Source organism: Coffea eugenioides, chromosome 6, assembly GCF_003713205.1.
Source record: "Coffea eugenioides isolate CCC68of chromosome 6, Ceug_1.0, whole genome shotgun sequence".
Classification (NCBI taxonomy): Eukaryota; Viridiplantae; Streptophyta; class Magnoliopsida; order Gentianales; family Rubiaceae; genus Coffea; species Coffea eugenioides.
The window spans coordinates 26,750,861-26,756,610 of record NC_040040.1 but is presented as its reverse complement, the minus strand read 5'-3'; the positions used below and the strand labels follow the sequence as shown (position 1 = coordinate 26,756,610).

The window sequence follows — 5,750 nt, the reverse complement described above, 5'->3', positions numbered from 1 at the left end:
TACTGATCGCCACCGAACTCAGCAGCTAGGCTCTGCTCTAGACCTCCACTGTCTGGCCCAGCGAAGCAAGCTCCTCAAATTTCATTCACTAGGATCAACCGCCCTGAAAATGATTGAACTCCACTGAAGTCTGTGCAGTTGACTTGACTTTCTTCTTCTTCTTCTTCTTGTCCCATCTTCCTACTTCTGCTTACTGATTTAATTCTGTGGTAATTCAGGGGGATCAATATGATGGATAAATGATTACACGAGCTTTGAGTTACTGCTCAATCATTTTGTTACGGATCTGCTGCTTCTTTTGATTCTGATATTCATTTTGGAAAGGGGTATGTGAATCTGTAAATTTCCGTGTACACATGCAATTAAGTGCGTGCATTGCGTCTAATTATTTGCGGAATGATTGAAACGTCAATGAACTGAAGGTTTTGATGACCTTGAATGTTCATCCTTGCTTTTGCTTGCTATAAAAGACTCGTCCAGGAAAAATAGATAGAAATTCGGAAGAATTATTATTAGGAGTGCAAATTTTTTTTTTAAAAAAGGCAAAAATATTTTTAAAAAAAAAAGAAAGAGAGAGAAAAGCTTATGACATAAGTTATTGAAGGTGGGTTCCCATGCAAAAGGAGAAGGAAATGGAAAATATGAGGCAATCAAGGTCGAAATTTGTGTCCGATTATTTTGACTATTGAATCACCATTCTACGTTTCCGAGTGTGATTGAAAGTCATGACTTAGTATTACCCTGTAACTGAATTGATCCCAGGGAAAATGTGGGGAAATAAATAGAGAGAAAAAATTAAGATACGTTTAGATCATTTACTCAAAGCCATATTGGTGATTTGGAATTAAGGAAAGTTTGTCTTTCGACTTCAATATTCCTTTTTGAGTGTTGTTTGGACCACAAAAGAGGAAAAAATAAAAGAAGAAGGATTATCCTTTTTCAAACTTAATGTCATTTGGATAACAATTAACAAAATCTATCTATGGGTTTCAAATTCCAAAGATTGGATTTAACCATTTTAATTTAAGCTAACACCGTCAAACAGGAGTTTCAAATTGACATTTCTGAATATAATAGATCCTCCATTGTTCAACGGTTTCACTATTACTATGTATTCCAGTTCCCACTATTACTATGTATTCCAGTGGAACTAGACTTATTTAAAGGTCTTGGTCTCGAGGTCACAAGTATTAGCTGAAATTGCAGTACCCTAACTAGTATGTACATCGCCCCTGTCAAATGTAGATATCTGTAGCCAAGACGCCTGTCTCTGGACTTAGAAAGTGATTATTTGCAATAAATTGCAACTTTAAACTCATGGACTGGCCTGTCCTTCTAATTTGACCACAGGTTTGTTGAGTGATCATGAAGAGAAAGAGATTGGATGAAAGCACTCATCTACTTGATCCATATCGTAAGCACTAACCAATTCCCATCTATGAACTTCATGCTCTCTGTTTTCCCGTTTATTTGGCTGTAACTTCTACTTAATTGGAAGTTCAGTTGACATGTCTATGTTATGTCATTTGACAGCCTTTGAGGCATATTGGTGGAGTTCTTGGCATGCTGTGGAACGCTTAAGAATTAAGGATGGAGCCATTACCATGCATGTAGTAGATAATGGGGAGGTGATCGAGGAGATGATTTCAATGTCAAATCTCCGAATGAGGTCAAGGAAAGCCACAATTAATGACTGCTCATGCATCCTGAGACCCGGCCTTGATGTATGTGTTCTGAATACTTCATCCGATACAAAAGACTCGAGTGAAGACTCGCCTGTGAGTTTTTCGATGTCTGATTTTTCTCGAGCTTGGATATTGTTCGTTTGTGACCAAGAATTTTATGCACCAGGCTGTAGGATTTAGTTCAGTTTTGCCCCTTCAATTTACACAGTTCACATTGAAATACTTCATCCATTTTCTCTCCCAATTTGTCTCTTTGACAAAACATAACATTCTCTTTACATTCGACTGAAATAGTTCCTGAAACAGGATATGAAAACTGCAGACCTAACTGGCAATGAGAAAATGAAGGCTAGCGCAAGTGTCAGGCATATTGTCCTGCCTTGCTCTACTTCAGCGAGAGCCCAGCTTATTCCTGACATTATTCGTTGCTATGGCAAAGGAGGTCAAACTATTATTTTTACACGAGCTTTCACGAAGAATGAAATTTAAACAAAAAAATTATAAAAAGATCTATCAACAATCATTTCTTAAGAGCATGACATTATTCCTGTGTCTATTGTAAAAAGATCTATTTTCAAAGTATTTGAGTTCTGTATCCTTTCTGCTGATTTTGGTATTTAACTAAATTGCTCTAACTCACATATTCCTTCTATTGCTTCTGTTTGTTGCCTTCTCAATAGATGTGTTGCCAACTTATTTGCATACTCTTATTGTGGTATAGGTCTGGGCTGATGCCAGAATAAGATCTATTGAAAGGAAGCCTCATGGCGCTATATGTGCTTGCCATTTCCATGTTAGTTTCTATGTTGGAGAAGAGGCCGCTCTTACGTTGCAGAAAATACTTAGTAAAGAAACAACAGTGGTGCAAATTGATCAGATTATGATTCTTCAGAAACTTGAATCGGTACCTTCTGAGAATCAGCATTACCGATGGAGAACTTCAGAGGACTGCTCTTCTCTTCTGCTGTACAAACTTTTCACGGGAAAGGTCTGTTCTGACCTGACATGGCTGGTTGTCGCATCCGTTGCAAAGCAAGCCATCTTTGCCGTAAGGTCAGTAGAAGGTCGAATGGTTTATGAGGTCCTCGATGTTGATTGCAGCACCGATTCTGGCAGTTATTCCTATTGTGTGAATTTCAAGTTAGACAATGGAATATTGTCCCCCATCATTGTCCGGCGTTGGAAAAAGAACCGGAGACGAGATGCATACTGAAGCACCACTGTGCCTCTACGAGCCCATGGACTAGCGTCGGTCAAAGCGCCGCTTTGTGCAGCCTGACCGTTATTTGGGTTGTGATGTTCCCGAGTTTGAGGTTGAATCTCCAAGAATAAGGGGACGAAAGATGTGCAGATGGGATTATGAGGATGAGGAGTGTGAGGAAATGCCACCAGCACTATCAATTCAGGCTGACCACAAATATCAGAAGCGTGATGAAAATGGAAACAAGGATTTCTCTTGCAAAAGAAGATCAGACAAGAATATTCGTGTACGTGGAAGTGCAGACAGATCAACTGTCTCTAAAAATTGTGAAAGCCCACCAACTCGGGAGAAGAAACAATCTGACCAATCACAGCTTGCTTTGGTTTCCTTGTCAATATCTTCAGAGGGCAAATCAATTCTGCGTGAACTAGACGCTTCAAATAGTGAAAATCCTGAAGATCATTCTGGAAATTTTGCTGATCTGATTTCCAGATATCTTTATGAAAATGCTTCCACCGCCAAAGGACGCAAAAAGAAGGCTTCTGAGTTAAACTTCGTGAGGAAGGAGCGTGGATTCGTGGTACAACGTTTACTCAGAAAAACATACAAGAGAAATGCATTTTGCATCCGTTCTGAATGGGAGAGTATATACAATATGAAGCCTTCTGGAAAGAAATCATTTAGTGCTGCTGCATGCAGAGAATTGTTGACAAGATGCATGGAGAACATTGACGTAACCATCAATATGGAACAGCCACCAGTTATTGATCAATGGGCACTGGGCAGAGTTCAAGTCAACAAAATTTCAGAACCAAAAGGAAACTAATGACAAAGCTGAAGAGAATCATGAAGAGGAAATCTCTGAAATTGATATGTTGTGGAAAGAAATGGAACTTGCCCTGGCATCTTGTTTTTTTCTTGATGATGGTGAGGTATGACTTCTAAACACGCACATGCAAATCCTCAACAAAATGGTCAACCTTGAACTCTCCATATTTTTAACTTCGTCTGTGTCCATGATGATATTTCTTCCACTAAAATGTAAGAGAAACACCATGACGATTTAAAGATTTACAGGATTCTCATGCATTTCCAACTGAAGTGAAACTGTCAACTGAGAAAGGTAGAACAGGATGCAACCATGATTATCGACTCAACGAAGAAATTGGAGTTATTTGCCGGCTGTGCGGATTTGTGAGCACAGAAATGAAGGATGTATCACCCCCATTTGTAAGTCAATTAAGATTTGATGAAAGAGTTATCGAATATGTCAAAAGCATGAACCAATCTTTGCATACAAACTTAAACAACCAGAATGGTGTAGCTTAAGATGTTAGTGGTACTGTATAGCTTGTACAAGAAAGAATGAATGTGTTCCGAGTCTTTTAAATGGTAATCCCGTGAAAATAGCCTTGCATGCTTAAATAAGGGCCAACTGGATTTTATATTTTTTGCCTTCTTGAAGAAGGGCCAACTGGTTATTTGGATGATATGCCATTTGTCTCTAGGGACTAAATGAAACCATCATGCTGCCCGTGAACTCTTTTACGTTCGAGGTCACTTGTTTTCATGCAAAACTTCATTATCTTGATTGGTTCTCTGTTACTACCTTGGCAGTGGTCATCCGCAAGAGGGTTTGTACACTAGGAGCAAAGGGCTGAAGAAAATTCAGAGCATAAGCCAAATGGAGCTGGAGGCCTCGATAATTTTCATGTTCCAGCTTCCTCCAAGGCACCTTTATCAGAAGGAGAAGTGGAGACAACGTATGGGCCTTAATTCCTGATCTTAGAAGTAAATTGCGTGTCCACCAAAAGCGAGCCTTTGAATTTCTCTGGAGAAACATTGCTGGATCTTTAGTACCAGCCCTTATGGAAGAAAAGAGCAAAAGGAGAGGTGGTTGTGTTATTTCTCATACACCTGGAGCTGGCAAATCTTGTTGATTATAACTTTCCTTGTCAGCTACTTGAAACTATTTCCACGTTCTCGACCTTTGGTGCTCGCGCCTAAGACAACACTTTATACATGGTACAAAGATGTAATAAAGTGGAACATTCCTATTCCCTTTTACCAGATTCATGGTGGCCAAACATATAAAGGTGAAGTATTAAGGCAAAGATTGCGCTCAAATGCAAGTCTTCCTCGAAACCAAGATTTTATGCATGTCTTAGACTGGCTGGAAAAGATGCAGAAGTGGCTTTCCCATCCCAGTGTCCTTCTCATGGGCTATACCTCATTCCTGACATTGACGAGAGAAGGTTCAAATTATGCTCACCGGAAACATATGGCCCAGGTTTTACAGCAGTGTCCGGGGATTCTAATACTTGATGAAGGGCACAACCCAAGGAGTACGAAATCAAAGCTAAGGAAAGCTTTGATGAAAGTTAATACGAAACTCAGAGTATTACTCTCGGGTACACTATTTCAGAATAATTTTGGGGAGTATTTGTTATGGTGGTTATCTAAATCTAACCACCGGTGAAAACCATCACCTTTAAACCCAAGATCTGTATGGCGATTATTAAGAAATACATTAACTGTAAAATAGCGGAAGTGTACCTGAATCCATATTGATAACTTGATACTTGAATCCCTAGAGATTTGGGGTGGCCTTCCAGGTCAACAGGTATTCACCGATCCTTTGAGAGAGGCCTTTAGTTTCTCTCTGGTATCTTTCCTGACGATGGGATATCAGGGAAGGGCTATTTTGTGGTATTAGGAAATACGACAACTAAAACGATACCTGTGACCTGGGGACCATAACCCTATTTATAGGTAACATTCCTGTTACCTTTTGGAGCCCTATTTCAACCCATCATTGAAATAGGAGCCCATAAGTTTCTACACATTAAAGAGCCCACATCCTA

At 39.5% G+C, this 5,750-nt stretch overlaps 1 pseudogene; it reads left to right on the top strand.

The window, feature by feature from the left end:
- The first annotated feature begins 1,365 nt into the window (after positions 1 to 1,365).
- Positions 1,366 to 5,365, top strand: LOC113773991 (annotated as a pseudogene).
- Positions 5,366 to 5,750: the final 385 nt, after the last annotated feature.